Raw genomic sequence first — 17,591 nt, forward strand, 5'->3', positions numbered from 1 at the left:
TTCTTGCGTTTTGGCAAAATAACACAGTTTGATGATTCTATCAATGGCTAATCTGGTGGAGTAGGGAATTCTCTCATGGAGTTAAGATTGCACTTCGGTTTTTGTCAAGTTTGGGAAATAACGTGGACTCACCATTGGCATATACTAAGTTCTTTTGTTTTAGCAAATAACACAGTTTGATAATTTTATCAATGGCTAATCTGGTGGAATAGTGAATTCTCTCATGGAGTTGAGATAACACTTCGGTTTTTGTCACGGTTGGGAAATAACTTGGAATTTGCCATTGGTATATACAAGTTCTTGCGTTTTGGCAAAATGACACAGTTTGATGATTTTATCAATGGCTAATCTGGTGGAATAGAGAATTCTAACAATTGCCTGAAGGGGGAATGGATTTTTTCTTTCGAGACAAGGCAAAACATGTTCCGTGTAGTTGTACTAGCCTTGTAAGGCTTCTTTAAGTATTGATATATCTCTTAGGTTCTTTAAGATTAAGATACTGAATTCTTATTTTGCATATCTGATAGGTCCTGATGCTAGAAATGGGGTTGGTGGGGTACTTTATATTCTTGAAAGGTTATTCATGTGGATTGATATATGTTGTTTTTAATACTTGGTTGCTTTGCACTTGATAATCTCGAGTAACGTAAACCTCTAATTTGACAAATAACAGCATGAGCTAATCTATTGTCTCCTCCCCCCCCCCCCCCCCAAACACACAAAAAAAAAAAGGAAAAAGAAAAGAAAAAAAGTGCCCTCCTTGCCTTCAACCCCTTCCCTTGTTTTTTCAGCCTTGCCCACCTCCACTACCCCACTGCCACCTACCCCAAACACAAAATAACAACCCCCCCCCAAGAATCTGACAGACAATGGCCCACGGCAACACGTCCCTTGCTCCCGGGTCATTAAGTAGGGGCTGTGCCTAAGGAGCGTGGACCGTCTCTATCTAGTGTATAGTTCAGCTCACTTAAAATCTTGTCTTTTTATAGCCTTCATCCACACAAACGAGCTCCTTCTCTTATCAAGATGCATTGAGCTTGAGGACCTGTTATTTCAGATTGATTATATATGTACGTACGTATACACCAAATGGGCAGAAATGGCTACTTGAGATGGCAGAAGTGCGTGTCTCTGACATAAACATTTCGGTGACCTCGAAACGGCTGGCTGAAACGTTTTATCCACTAAGGGGAACATTTCCAATTGCCATTTCCCACTACACCATGCGTTTCTGAGTTTTTTCGTCTGAGATCAACATGACTGTGTAAGAAAATGCCCATTACATCAATTGATATCCTTCATCCATGCAAACCAGCTCCTTCTCTTATCAAGATGCATTGAGCTTGAGGACCGGTTATTTCAGATTGATTACGTACGTACCTACGTACACACCAAACGGGCAGAAATGGCTAATCAAGACGGCGGAAATGCGTTTTGGGGTAGGAAAGGGATCGAAGCGTGTCTGGCACGGAAACGTTTTGGTGACTTCGAAACGGCTGGTTGAAACGTTCTATCCACTAAGGGAAACATTTTGAATTTCCGCTTCCCACTACACCATGCGTTTGTGAGTTTTTTTCATCTGAGATCAACATGACTGTGTAAGAAATTGCCCATTACATCAATTGATATCCATTTTATTCCCCTTCTATTCTCATACACCTTGAAATTCATGTCATAATGTGATCACATGTGTACAAACAACCATGAACTTTCAGCCCCTCCCCTCCCTCAGCTGTCCTTGTTGATGTGGCATTTCCGTTTCCATTTCTGTTTCTGTTTTCACCCTTGTGGAAATTTCAGTTTCCATATCCGTATCCATCTTTGTTTCATCTATGGTACACACATACATACCTACCTACCTACCTACATAGAAATAAAGAGAGTTATATTCAACATCTCCTAAAGATCCAATGGGTCTATAAGACCAAAGTGATACAATGCTATCCATGGTATGTTTCATCATGGAGCCTTGCCCACCCACTTCTACCTTCTTCACATCAGAGATGGTGAGGAGGGCCATCAACAGATTGCATACAGGGAGGGCACAGGATCATGAGGGCATTGTAGCCGAGCATTTCATACATGCTAGAGATATGATTGTAGACTTGCTAGCTCTCATGTTTAATAGATCCATGTGTGAGGGGTTTCCTGGGACTTAGAGTACTTCCACGATTGTGCCGGTACTCAAGTCTGGAGATCCGAGCCTGCCGACTAACTACCGCACCATTATGATTGGTCACTCGCTGGTCAAGCTATATGCCTCTATTCTTGAGCAGGAGTTGAGCAGATGGGCAGAAAGACAAGGGGTCCGAGCTCACGGACAGAACGGTTTCAGGAGGAGATTCTCTACTTTGGATCATATCTTTACCCTCAGGGCTATCATTGAGGAGGGCAAAGCACATGGGAGGAGGATCTACTGTGGCTTTGTGGATTTCTGCAAGGCCTTTGACACAGTGCCCAGAGCTAGAATGATGCGCAGGCTGCAAGACTTGGGGGTTCCATATGAGCTCATTTGGGGTATTATGGCACTTTATGAGACAGTAATTGGGTAGGTGCGGACTTCAGAGGGTCTCTCCCAGCTAGTACACTCCACTATAGGGCTGAAACAGGGCTGCCCGCTCTCTCCGACTCTATTTGGACTATACATTGATGAGATCTCTGATTATATTGAGACATGAGGGGACAGAGGAGCCCAGTTGGCTGGCACTTGGATACCTCTGCTCTTATATGCTGATGATATTGTGCTTATAGAGCAGACTCACCAGAGGGTATGCAGAGGCACTTGGATACTTTACATGCTTATGCACATGACAGTGGGCTCTCAGTTAACCTTGGTAAGACCAAGGTTATGGTGTTTAACACTACAGCTCAGTGGGTTTGGAGATCAGCGCCTATTTTCACATATGGGCAGGAGACAGTGGAGTATGTTGACTCATACACATATCTTGGAGTGGTGTTCACTGGGCCCACATTTTCCATGAGGGGGGCAGCAGAGGCCAGATTGACTAGAGGATATGTAGCACTAGGAGGTCTAGAGAGGATGTGCTCACAGGTACAGTTTCAGGAGCCACGCTCTAAGATGTGGCTTTTTGACACGCTGGTCACATTGGCTATGCTATATGGAGTACAGATCTGGGGGCCTAGCCTAGATCGTCACAGTCGATCAAGATGCACATACGATGGATGGAGATCGATGGAGAGACCACTTGTGTCCATGATCTCTAGGATGATTCGGGCTAAGGCCTCGGTACCTCATGAGATTATTAGAGCCGAGATGGGAGCACCACGGATCGTAGTTGAGGCTCTTGCCAGATCAGTGTCCTTCATCCATAGCACGTGGGAGCTTTTCCGACATCGGTATGCACGACTTGCTTTAGAGTCCTCTCATCAGCTAGCCATGGAAAGAGACACTTCATGTTGGTATGTGGAGATAGCATCGTGGTTTGAGCTCCACGGGTTCAATTTAGACAGACCTTCACCCTTACAGTACTCTCTGGAGGCACCCTCTCTCACCTTGACACATTCTGAGATTATTAGAGTCATCAGACAGGACCTCATTCAGTTGGACACTAGGAGGACATGGCTAGAGCCCTCACAGGAGTTGGGGACGAAGATGGCTTTCTATAGAGACCATCTTCTCCGCACCACTGAGGATGGCTTTATACATAGACTGAGCTACATGGATACCCATGTGTCTCATGGATTGAGGTGCGCCATTGGGCAGATATGCACCTCTTCACATCAGTTAGAGTGTAACTCGCGGCGGGTGCCCGGGAGACTAGGGCCTTTTACACGCTTGTTGATACCATCAATGCATGTTAAAATACTTAAACATGGCCACAGCCTTAACACATATCCATCATCACTTTGCATAAAACATAAAGCTGGACAAAACATCCACAAATGACACAGCCCAACACAAGGCTACCAAGCCGGAACATAGGCTGTAGAAATGCCGAGCCAACAATATAATCCATATACCTCTGTGTGGGTACCGATTCTTCCCCAAAAACCACGGGTCTTCATGCAATAGAGCTGGTATAGCAAGTACAACTCTCCATTCAGCCGGTACAACAGGTACAATGGTTGGTACAGCAAGTACAGTGGCTGGTACAGCAGGTACAGTGGTTGGTATAGTCGGTATAGTGGCTGGTACAGCAGGTACAGTGGCTGGTACAGCCGGTATAGTGGTTGGTACAGTAGGTACAACAAGTATAAATGCTGGTACAGTAGGTACAATGGCTGGTACAGACGGTATGGTGGTTGGTACAGTAGGTACAGTTGTTGGTACAGCCGGTACGATGGTTGGTATAGCAGGTACAACAAGTACAAATGCTGGTGCAACAAGTACAATGGCTAGAAATCATAATAAATGATTTAATACCCTTGCCTTCAGTATTTCTTCGCGATGGAAGCCTCCAAAACAGTCCCCAACAGCCGGTATTCTTCATGGGCAGCCTTTGAGAGAGAGAGAGAGAGAGTAGCCATCATTAGGGCAGCCTTCAACGGTGGTAGAGGCTAGTGTGCAGCAAGAGAGCCTCCATTAATATAGATTTGGGCCTCCCATGAGCTAAAATGGCAAGAGAAGGCTACGATGACAAGTGGAGAGTCACACAATAGCAGAAGTGACAAGTGTGAGGCCACTTGTCTCACTTTGATCCACTTTCTAACAAATGTCTGGCCACTTGTCTCACTTTGGTCCACCTCCTTGCCACATGTCCCAATCTAAGAGATGGGTCCTTCCATAAACTTTATCTCTAAAAATATCCCAATTGGTAGACATTCTGTCATAGGCACTTTGCCAACTCTTGGTATCTTCTCAATTCCAGATGTAATGACGCGAATAGAATTTCCATCGGAGTCGGGCCAAGAATAGCAACTCCCCCAAATTTTAGGAGTGTGGTCCTTTGTATTCTAGGATAATCCCCCATTCCCAAAGCTTGTACTTTCCAAATATTTAAACATCCTGGAGTCCACCAAACCCCTTTCAGACTGGGAAATGTCTAGGCTGGTGCCATCCTCCCCAGCTTCTTAAAAGTTGTCCGCAACTTTAAGCTTCAAGCCATATATGCAAGATATAATCATGTCCCATCGATTGGGCGAGACGAGACAGTCTCAAAAATCCAATATAACTGAAGAATCCATGCCCCAAAGAAATGGGCGAGACTAAATAAGTCTCCATAATACCAATATCAAAATCATGTCCCAAGATAAATGGGCGAGACAAAAACAGTCCCATAAGTCCAGATATCATAATCATGTCCCAAGTAAATGGGCGAGACAAATCAGTCCCATAAGTCTAGATATCATTAATCCATGTCCCAAGTAAATGGGCGAGACAAAATAAGTCTCTTGCCAACAAGACATCAGTCCACAGGACCGTTGGCATAGACATAAGTCCCGTCATGTCCACTTTACCACTTGCACTCCGTGTTGGTACTCTGACCACACACCTTGGATGAGAGGTGGGCTCAAGTAACAAGATCAAACAATCACTCGCAGGCATAGATAACCTGGTGTTCCATAAGCATTTCTGCTACACATAGTTTATAGGCATTTCGGCCACCAACTCACACTACCCTCTCAAGTGCCCATGTTCCCTTCCATCTACTCTCTATTGTTCCACCCACACATGGTAGAAACAATCTTCAAGAGAGCTCGTAGGACAAAAGAACACCACACAGGGTATGTTGTGCTTGTCACTATCCTTTGAAGTGCCCATGTTCCCTTCCATCTGCTCTCTATTGTTCCACCCTCACATGGTAGAAACAATCTTCAAGACAGCACGTAGGACAAGAGAACACCACACAGGGTATGTTGTGCTTGTCACTACCCTTTGAAGTGCCCATGTTCCCTTCCATCTGCTCTCTATTGTTCCACCCTCACATGGTAGAAACAACCTTTAAGAGAGTACGTAGGACAAGAGAACACTACACAGGGTATGTGAACCATGAGTTCCATAAGTCCAATGCATCCCAAATAAAGGGAGCCAAAAAGAATAATCCATCCCAGTAAAAGGGAATCATAAACATAATCCATAAACCTGAGGATGGATCCAAATCCCTAGAAAAGAAGTCCAAGAATCCATAGACCTGTATACCATAATCCTTGTATACCATAACTCTTACCACATACTCCGTGCTAACCACACACCTTGGAGTAGAGGTGGACTTTATCCATAAAAGCATCATATCCATGAGATATCCAAAGATTTCTTCTCTATAAACTCGGACAGATACGTCCATAGAAATTGCTTGTGAAGCCCAATATCTATATAAATCTCGTCCAAGAAAGAAATCTCCATAGATATAATCCAAGGTGGGGCATTGCCCGTGTTATGGGCACTTCATTTGGCATTAAAAACTTGTGGAAAGATGGAAAGGAATAGAAGCCACCAGATATCTCCAAAAGAAGAAACTTTCTAAATTTTGAGGCTTTCCATTTTTTTTTTTTGGCCAACCTGAACGCATAAGACAAGTTGATGGGGGTCTTCTCTTGCTAGAGATCACACAGAAGATGGCTGTATGTCGTTTTTTGCCTAGTGACTGTCCGCATGCGCATTTCCCTTTCTCTACTTTCGCCATGATCGAATGAAGGCGGCTGTTCGTCTAGCTCCAAGTGTGATACTTATCCTTTGTATCTCTTGAACGGCACCTTCTTTGCTGATTCTGCTCTGTGGTGCTTGCCGACTGTCCTGGCAGTCTCTATACATGTTGTGCCGACAGTTCGGTTATATCAAGGAGAGCAAAGCTACGACAAACAGCATGGGTAACACAGTGGTTACCATAGGGTTCTGCACGAAACAAGGCTACATGATTTGATAACAACTGGTTGGCCAGTTGTAGTGGGACAGAGACATTGCAAAGAGAGGCAAAAATGATGGCGGCAACACAAGCCTGCTGCACATGCTGAACCTTACAAGCTGTACTGCACCTGCTCAGTACCGTACCTGCTGTACTTGCTCAACTGCATCTGCTGTACCAGCTACCCAGTGCTGAACTGCACCTGTTTCTGCCATATTTGTACCAGCTGTACCCGTATCTGCTGTACGAAAGTCCTACTACCGCTGTGCTACATTTGTTCTACTGTACGAAAGCCTGTAAGTATTATACTTGCTGTTCGATGGTACTAGAACCATCCGTACTTGTTGCTGTTTATTTCTTGTACCTGTAGTACGGGTTGTACTTGCTATACCTGCTGTATGGTGTTGTGTTACTCCTGGTTAATTGTATGGAAGCATTTTTGATGATGTCATGATTTTGAAACACTGTAGAGAAGCCCTACTGCAGCTATGAAGATTTTCATACACTCTGGAAATCCTAAGACCTGTATAATTTGTATGGGGAGTTTTTTTGGTTGTATAAAAACTTTTCCCATCGTATAAGTTGCTGTGTCAGGGATCAAAGTTTTCTTTGTACTACAAGAAAAACCAGGACAAAGTGGTTAATCATTCCTAATCCCTAAGAGAAGATAACTCTTCCCACTTGGTGAGACTGGGACTCTAGTGCCTGTGAGATCTACACCTGCGGGGCTTGTGTGAGGTGGGGCCTAGATCTTGTGAGATCCACCAAGGGGTTGAGAAGCTGGAAGCACTCCTTGCCTTGGGCTTGGGCCGAGGTTTGTCATTGTTTTCATTGTTTGGGAAATCTGGTGCAAAGCACCTTCATTCTTGTACTATAAAATACTCCTTGGAATGAAGTTGTTCTTAAGGGGGGGGGGGCGACCCATTCCAACCCCAATGATGTGTTGAGTGAGGATAGTTTTCATTCAGTGTAAAGTTTCTCATGGTTTTGCACGTGTATTCAAACTAGGATTGGAGTGTTTATTTGGATGCTTGCACCCGTTACACACACCACCAATGCTTGCCCGTACAAACCCTCCGCGTTGGCAAGACTTTCTATTATCCACCATGTCTACGGTAGGAGTATGACGACCCTTGGTCCAGGCACATACCAATTGTCATCCTTAATGACAAGCGTGTGTGTGTGTGTGGGAGCATATATTGATACCAAGTTCTACACCCACTATTTGGCACTGATGACGTTAGTGGGGATGTCATAGTATCTAGTCCATACTATGCATGATGGAGTTGATGGTTTATTGTCTTGTGGATAACTACCATGAGGTTATAAATTGCACTTTCTTATAAGGTGAATTTGGGCATGTTCTTGGATTCGTCTAGGTATATATAACTATTGTTGCTATAAATAACCATCTAGACATAAATAGCGAGTATCCATGGCAATTATGAACCCTAGCCACTTGTATCAACATGCTTTCCCTAATGTTAGGGCTCTCCTAACTTTTCCAGATCAGGCCCTAATCCCAACGAATAGTACTGGATACGTAACTTGCAACTTGCCATCTTGTTGCTTGATACTTATTAGCTATAGTTGTGATTTGCATGCTTTGTCATTTTGTTCTCATGACTTGATGCTTTTTCTCGAGAATCACTCATGGGTAGACCGACACATGTATGATTGAAGTACAAACAATCTTATTGATGCCTCATTGGCATAGGAATTGAGCCTACCTATAAGCAAGACTTTCCACAATTATGTGGTGAGCTTTGCTAAAGGGGATTTTATGATGTGTTCTGATCGAGCGTTGGGAGTCTCCCTTTTATGTTCACGAGTACGAGCATAGTTGTCACGATACGAAAATACGATATCGTATGGGAATTTTTGGTACGATATGAAATTTTCAGATGCCATACGATAAAATACGGTTTTTTTTTACACTTACAACCTATAGAGCTTCAAGCTTGAATGTGAGGGAAGGTTGGGAGGGGAGGAGTCTATTGTGCTTGAGGAACGAGAACATGGATATGTGTCTCTCCCAGTTGGATCTCCCAACTGTCTCCAAAAAAGAACCTGGATGGGTAATGCGATACCAAAGGTCTCCTAGTGTAGCGTTTATGAATAAGGGACCGTCCTTGCACAAATACGAGCAGTGCATCTAGGGTGATAGGTTTAGGGACTTATCTCTAGATCAAAATGGCCATGTCCAAATCTTCTCCCTTGTACATAACTTGAGAATCTAACTATCTAGCCTACCTATACCAGGGATCTCCAAGTGATGTAGCAAGATTCTCTCATCCTACCAATCAAGTGTACACTACCAATCTACCTTGCCAGATTTTTTAGGTCTCTCAACAACCCCATATGGAATACTGAGTGGACACTGCGAAGTATTGTGAGCATTTGGGATCTTCGTTATGCAGGGTTTTTATATTTTTTTAAAGCATTTGGAAATTTTTTTCCCAAATTTTTTTTGGGGGGAAAAAAAACCTCGTACCGCATGATATCGTACTGTACGAACCTTACGTACGAATGGGTTCGTACCGGTACGAGAAACAACTATGAGTACGAGAAGAAGTTGAACTTCCAAATTTGGATATCTTACTTGGCAAAGAGTGGTTCTATTTTAAGAATGAAATTGTTGACTATATTATCTTTCTTGTGATTGTATGCAATTCTTTAAGACTTATGTCCAAAACTATATCTTATTGGCATTGCTTCTATCTAACCTTTTGAAAGGAATAGGGAAAGAGGCCTCGTATAAGTCAATTAATACAGACCTATGACTTAAGGAACTCAATGAGTGCCTTAAGAATTCGAAGTACCATGTTGCCATGGCCTCTATGTTACATATACTTGATCCAAGTAAACCACTTGCGGTTGAAACGGATGGTAGAAACTATGATATGGGAGAAACCCAATCACAAGTGCAACCATTTGTAGCTTTTGTGAGTCAAAAGCTAACAAAGCTAATTGATATGCATGAGAAAGAGATTTATGCGGAAATCTATGCATTGAAGAAGTAGCGACAATTTCTTTATGGAGCAAACTTTGTGGTGTGTGTAGACCACTTCTTTTAGATATTTACGTAATGTATCCAATGTCATGGACCATAAGGTGTGTGGGTCACATTATGAATGTTTGTAGTGTAATATATGCGTGGTTGTCAACAATGAAAGTCATCAAGGTTAAGTGTCTATTAGGGTGGCTTGTTGCATTCTACATATCGAGGAACGAAGAAGAAAAGATGAAGACCGACGTGAAGAACAAAGAAGAAAAGATGAAGAAGCATAAAGAAAAGTAGAATAAGAGAAAGAACTGAGACGTGCGGAGGAACAAAGGGATAAGGAAGCCACACGCAAATATGAGGAAGACCCATGCCACAGAGAGAAAGCTGACCGAGAGTTCCAACAAAGACTGGGCTGGAAAGTTGTGCAAATCCATCATCAACAAATGATAGCACATATTTTGGTGGCTCTCCCTTAGCAGGCTCTTAATTCCTTGTCCTCCACTGCCCCTATGACCAACGTTATATAAACCACTCCAAATTTTAGTAAGTATGATAGTAAGTGTGATCATGCTATAGTTACTTAATTTATTTATGTCACGGATCTAATTTTCTAGGGAAAGAGAATTTAAAGAAACTTACAAGAATTGATTTAATTCAAATAATTCATTAAACACCACATGCTCAATATATTCAATAATTGAGAGGAAAATAAATAAAAAAATACTTAGCTTGCAAAGCACGACTCCAAGATTGGGTCTTATCATCCCGTTACTTAATTTATTTATGTCACGGATCTAATTTATGATATTTTGGTGGCTCTCCCTCAGCAGGCTCTAAATTCCTTGTCCTCCACTGTCCCTACAACCAACGTTATATAAACCCACCACTCCAAATTTTAGTAAGTATGGTAGTAAGTGTGATCATGCTATAGTTACTTAATTTATTTATGTCACGGATCTAATTTTCTAGGGAAAGAGAATTTAAAGAAACGTACAAGAATTGATTTAATTCAAATAATTCATTAAACACCACATGCTCAACATATTCAATAATTGAGAGGAAAATAAATAAAAAAATACTTAGCTCACAAAGCACGACTCCAAGATTGGGTCTTATCATTCTCCCTCATGTGTGTATGGCCTATTTTTTCCTACACATGAGTATTTATGAGATACTTTATTCCAATTTAGGCCATAGCCTTCAAAAATACAAAAAGGTGCTTTTCTTGCACGACACTCTCTTATCTTCAAAAATAGGGTGTCCATAAATTGAGGCTTGGGTTTAAAGCATATCACGCTTTACAAAAATTTTAAAGATCAAGTCTATGCTTGATAAATTAAGGCTTTCTAAATAAGTCAAAATATGCACAAGCTAGCACATATATATACAAAGCTTGTTTACAAAATTGGTGTGCCAAGTAATAAATTTGTGCAACTTCTCTTCAATCCTCAGAATTCTCTATACCTATAAAATAACCAACAATAAATTGGTGAAACAAATATTTCATAAGCATTAAAACCATAGCCACACACATGTTTGTCAGGCGTAAGTAACTTGGGAATCATCCCTACATACGAACCAATTGAAACAAACATTGGAGATCCCAAAGATACGTCAATATCCACCAAACGTATTAATATTTATAATGGCATTACCCATGCTATTAATATAATTTGACTTGACGCAAAGATAAGCCAAGCGTCCCCGAATTATCTAAGAGGGTAGAATAATATTTTTAAGAGGGCTTAAAATATATTCCCATAACATTCCCTCTTACTTGGGTTTGCAATTGTCCTCAATTGCCGGTTTATTGAAAAGAACGGAGGATCTCAGGGAAAGCATGAAAATATTTCTTAGGCACCCATCTTGCATCTTTACAAGGATGATTTTGGAAAGTCACTAAATATTTGCTATATTGGTTTTCAGTTCGAGTTGAAGTAATTTGATAATCAATGATAGTGTCTGGGAGTAAAATTTCTTCCTCACCTTCAATAAGAGGCGGTTCTTCATATACTGGATGAGTGGGAAGTGGTCCTTTGAAAGGTTTTAATAAGCTAACATGAAATGAATTATGAATTTGATAATTAGAAGGTAATTCAAGTTTATATGCAACATCATTAATTTTGTGAATCACTTTTAAAGGTTCATAAAATCTTGGTGTAAGCTTAACAACTGGAAATTTTTCAAGACACTTAAAGTAGACGCTTTTCAATTCTCAAAAGTACATAATCTCCAAGTTCAAAGACTATGGCTCTATGTTTACGACTTGCTTTCTTAACATATTTTTCTTGAGCATGAACAATAGAATGTTTTACATCATTCAGAATGCTACTAAAATCGATAGTGAATTGATTAGTAGCTTCAATTTTGTGAGAAAGTCTAGTTGTCGGAATACGCAAAGGTTTTCCATACACAGTTTCGAAAGCTGCTCGACTGAGGAGTATTATTGTAAGCAAATTGGAGAAGATGAATGTACTAATGACTTTTGGCAATCCGTGATGTACAAAGATTTGTTTGGTAAACATATTCACGGCTTGTTGAGAATTCAAAGTTTTCTTACAAGGTAAGAAATATGCTTGCGTCATCATGAATTGGTAGAGGGGTAAAGAGTCCTTGGGTTTTATCTTTGTAGCTTTTAATTTTCTGACAAACAGAATATGCAGCCACAAATTTTTCTACATCTTGTTTAAGATGAGACCAAAAGAATTCTCTAGAGACTAATTGTAAAGTAGCTGAAACACCTCGATGACCCGTATATGGTGGTTGATGCATTTCCTCCAGTATGAATTGTCTGAAAGGTTATGTAATACACAATCTCTTTTGAAAGAAAAGACAATGATCATTGCATGAATAATCACTAATAGGATTCCAATTATTGTCTCTAAGGGTCCAAATTTCAGTAAAATTTGGGTCTGTATCATAGGATTCTCTCATAGGATTCAATGGTTGACTTTGGATAACAGAAATCTACTTAAAGTATCTGCCATGACATTTTCTTTGTCCGGTTGATATTGAATCATGGGTCGGAAACTTTGGATAAATGAAGCCCATTTGATATGTTGATCAGAGATCAATGGTTGGGTCAACAAATGATGAATGCTTTGTTGGTCTGTCTTCATAAAGATTTCAGATCCTATTAAATAATGTTTCCAAAGTCTTAAAGCATGGACAACCGCAACTAATTTCTTATCATATGTACTATAATTTCTTTTTGCTGGTTTAAGCTTACGACTTTCATAAGCAATGGGTTGCCTATCTTGCATAAGAACAACACCAAAGCCTTGTCCACTTGCATCAGTAACTACAACGAAGAATGATCGTTGAAAATTTGGTAATGTAAGAACTGGTGCGTGGGTCAATGCTTTCTTAAGTTCAGCGAAGGAATGATCCTGTCTACTAGTCCAATCAAAATGTCTAGCTTTCTTAAGAAGTTCAGTCAAAGGATGTGCAATGTATGCAAAATTTCTAACAAACTTCTTGTAGTAGCTACATAATCCAAGAAAAGATTGGAGTTCGTGAATATCACGTGGGCTAGGCCAATTAGCAATGCTTTCGATCTTTTTGGGATCTACTCGAATACCATCAGCAGAGACAATGTGTCCTAGATATTCAATTTCTTCTTGAAAGAATTTGCTGTTTTCAGAATCGACATAGAGCCGATTCTCTTGAAGAAGTAAGAATACTTTTTCTAAATGTTGTTCGTGCTCTTGATGATTCTTACTAAAAACTAAGATACCATCGAAAAACACTACAAAGTTTTGATATTTCAAGAATATCCTATTCATCATTTTGTGGAAAGTAGTTGGAGCATTAGTTAAACCGAATGGCATAACTAAATTCTCATAATGATCAGTCTGGGTTTTGAAGGCAGTTTTGAAGATATCTCCTTCGTCCGTTCGAATCCGATGATAACCGGACTTTAGGTCGATCTTGCTGAAGACTTGGGCTCCTTTAAGCTTATCTTGTAAGTCGCCCACTCGAGTATCGGATATCGTTCTTAACAATAATCTTATTTAGTGCATGATAATCGATACACAATCGATATGTTCCATTCTTCTTTTTAACGAGAAGAACTAAAGCACCAAATGGAGAACTATTGGGTCTAATCAATTCTTGATCTAATAGTTCTTCGACTTGCCTTTAGATCTCCTTTTGCTCAAGCATGTTGACTCTATAAGGAGCTTTACATGGGGGTGAGCTACCACGAATTATTTCAATTCTATGGTCTTCTGGATGAGGTCTTGGTAAGCCACGTGGTTAATCATCTATGAAGCAATTAGAGAACTTAGAGATGAAAGATTAATGAGACACATTTGATTTGGAGTCATCCTGAGCAGTAAGCTGATTGACAAAAATAAAAAATATCTTTTATTTTTTCCATACAGCTCTTTTTACTTGAATATGAGTAAAAAATGAGTCTAATTCACCTTTGGTCTGACATTGAAGACAGACTTCTTGGTCACCTTTTATTAACTACGTGGTACGGGTGTCATAGTCAATATGGGGATTATGCTCATGTCTCCATGGCATACCTAGGATGACATCCACACCTTGTAAAGGTGCCACTAGGAATGTTCTCTTTTCTTTTAGCGAACCCATTTGTAATTCTAAATCCTTAACCTCGTTTGTGTAGTTGTACTTAGTACCTTGAAATGCAGCTTTTATCGTGTAACTAGAGTATGATGCCTCTAGGTTAATGCTTTCAAAATAAAGCATGAATTGAAAACTTACCTTCATCTGAATAGTCGGGATCAGAGTTAACCCTCTTGCTTGAAAGAATCTTCGTCATCTTCTTCAATAACGTTGAGTTGAGCCATAGATGTGGAATTCTTCTTTTTGTCAGGGTAGTCCTACGAGAGGTGTCATTTGTAACATATGAAGATTTGATTCTTTGGTTGATCATTCGAAGTTTTGTTGTTGTTATTCTTCCGAGTATCTCCTTTAGCCACATTTTTACTCTTTTGCATCTTGGATTTATCAAAAGTACTAGAAGGGAAAGAAGATTTAGTAGACTTTGTAAAAGATTTATCCTGCATCCTGAAATCTCTAGTTATAGATGTTTACATTCTGAATGTAAGGCAAGGTCCATAGCAGTGGTAAGGTCATGTGGGTGAAACATGTTCGTTAGCCCTAATGGTAGACTTAAGTCCAGCAATGAATTTTCTACGTTGCTCTTTTTCCTAGACTTTTTCAATTACTTGAACTTGTAAAAGAATATCCCAAAATTTATCAATATAAGCTTGGACATTCTCTTGATCAATCTGGCGCAGAGTGTCCCATCTTTGACGTGCTTTAGCTTTGTATTGCGATGGTAGAAAATGTTTCTTTAAGAGTTTTTGGAACTCTTTCCAAGTTGATGGTCGATGTTAACCTTGTTTAATCACGTTCCACCATAAGGCAACTCTTTCGATCAAGTGATTATAAGAATAGTTAATTTTATCATTTTTTGAGAACTTTTTGCCAGAGGAATAGTCATCTAGTTCGCTAATCCATGCAATGAGCACCTGTGCATCTTTCTTGCCATCATAATTTTTGAAATTGAATTCCTTTTGGCTGATTATTGAGCCTTTCCGAGAATTTTGAGCACGCAAGGTAGCTTTAATAGTGCGTCTAATATGATCACTTTCCTCTTCATCTGAGTCGGAAGAATTGGAAGAATCACGTTTGCGTTTGGTACGCTTCACTTGACGCTCTAATTTGCGTCAGAGTTCTCGCTCACTAGCAATTTGTTCTTGAAGTGCTAAGATTTGTTCTTGCACTGTGGGTGGTACGAGTAAAGTAGCCATTGCAAATAAATGAAAATGGAGAATTTAGCTCTTGAATTCGTCGTGAAATGGTTGGCTAGATACCGTCCTCAAATTTTTTTTTTGAAAGTCAATATTTTCTTGATGTCACAAAATTTTATAGCGACAGGCTTTCAAAGAAAAGAAAGCTTCTTTTGAAATTTGTGTAATTTCGTACGTCTTCGAAAGATATGATTTCTTCTCTAAAATTTTTCTCTTCTTGGCAAGGTTCTTTTTCTTCTTTGAATCCCCCTGAATGTTTTGAGGGTAGACTCTACTTTATAGGCTTTTAAAGCTTACTTTTTTGTAAAATTTATAAAGTCTTAATGGTATAAGCTTTAAAGCTTTAAACTTGTAAATATGTCCTTCTCTCTTCGCAGGATACTACCGGGATGCGCCACCAAAGGGAGTAGAGACAAATAAAGCTTGTATTATAAAGCTTTATCTTTTTAAAGCTTTGTTAAAGCTTTATTATCAAAGTTTTAAAACAAATAAAACAACTCTCTTCTTTGGAAAAACCGGCGCAGCGCGGCTCACAACCGTGAGGAAGAAAAAATTCAGGTCTGTCTGCCACTGCCGCTTGATTGAAGAGAAAATGGAGAAATTCGGGGGACTCTCTCGTGAAAGCACGCCGTCGTGGAGAAGAAGAAGAAAAAAAAGAATAGAAGTTTAATTAACTAAGCTTCAATTTCTAAAATTTTTCAACCTGCATATTCTCATAAATTGATTTATGGAGACACAAGCATCCTCCATTATAGATTTCTCTCCAAGCGTTCCCAAAGTATCTAAGAGGGTAAAATAATATTTTTAAGAGGGCTTAAAATATATTCCCATAACAATTCATTAATTTGAAGCACATTTTCCTTTAGCTAAAATCACAGATCCACAAGACAAAAGTCCATGTAGCAGCACCCCAACTCACTGGGGAAGCTGTTACTTGGTGGCAGCATTGGTCACAACTTCACACAGACCTATCACATTCCAATTTCGTTTTCATTGAAACACCTTCGTAGTCGACCTCAAAGCCAGTTTTCTTCCACCACAGTACATGACCAATCTTGAGGATGAGTTTTACAAACTCACTCAGGGTGGTTCCCCTGTTTTGACCTATTCTAATAAGGTCATTACAATGGCCCAACAGTTGGGCATATCGGAAGAAGATAAGCTCAAGCAGGTTATTCAAGGTTTAGACACTACCATTAGGTACCGAGTGAGGAATTTAGAGCCTCAGACTTATGATGCATGGGCACTAACCCTCGCTCAGAATTAGGAGTTGATGCTGAACAAAGGTAAACCGAAGCAGGTACAGTCTTCCTGAATGCCCTGACAATAGTCATCTACCCAAGGTAAGGGGGCTTAGAACAACAAATACCAAAAGGACCAAAAGAAAAATTCTCTGGGTTAAACGGCAATAAAAAAGATTCTACACCCAAGAAGACTCTTGAGGAAAAAGCTAAGGAGGGGCCAGGGCATCACTAGAGGTTTTCTCTAGCCTGATGAACATGACAAAGAAACGTTGTTTCTTTTGTCACACTGCGGGAAAGATTTCACTAAGTCCTAGTCTGAAAATTCTACTAATGCATCCACTTCCACAGTAGCAATCGTAGCATCCTTATCCACACTTCCGCTATGAGTATCAACTGCCGTTCTGTTTTTACCCTCTCTGAATTCAATGCCACCAGTGGTATTTGATGATAAGCAAGAGGGTGAGACTGAGGGAAAGACAAAGGCTCTTATCCGTGCCTATGGCACTGCAAAGGGACAACAGTTCATTGTCCTCTTTGACATGGAGAGTTCTGAGGATGCCATCTCGGTTCCTTATCATCTAGATGTGGACGGATTTTCCCCTGGTCTAGTACACACCTTACTCATAAAGCTCAACAATTTGAGTTTCAGGTTCAGCGGGCCATACTCCAGCGGGATTTCAGTCTCCTGTCTTTTAGGGTGTGACATGATCCTCGGGATGTAGTGGTTTAGACAGTATGCACCCATTCCTGA

General features: G+C 40.4%; 1 protein-coding gene across 4 annotated transcripts in view; it reads left to right on the forward strand.

Moving 5' to 3' along the window:
• LOC147629944 (AT-hook motif nuclear-localized protein 10-like) overlaps positions 1 to 17,591 on the forward strand; it is a 76,888-nt gene that overhangs the window by 31,882 nt on the left and 27,415 nt on the right. The window lies entirely within an intron of this gene.

Source organism: Cibotium barometz, chromosome 17 (genome assembly GCF_041138505.1).
Source record: "Cibotium barometz isolate CiBa-2024 chromosome 17, ASM4113850v1, whole genome shotgun sequence".
Lineage (NCBI taxonomy): Eukaryota > Viridiplantae > Streptophyta > Polypodiopsida > Cyatheales > Cibotiaceae > Cibotium > Cibotium barometz.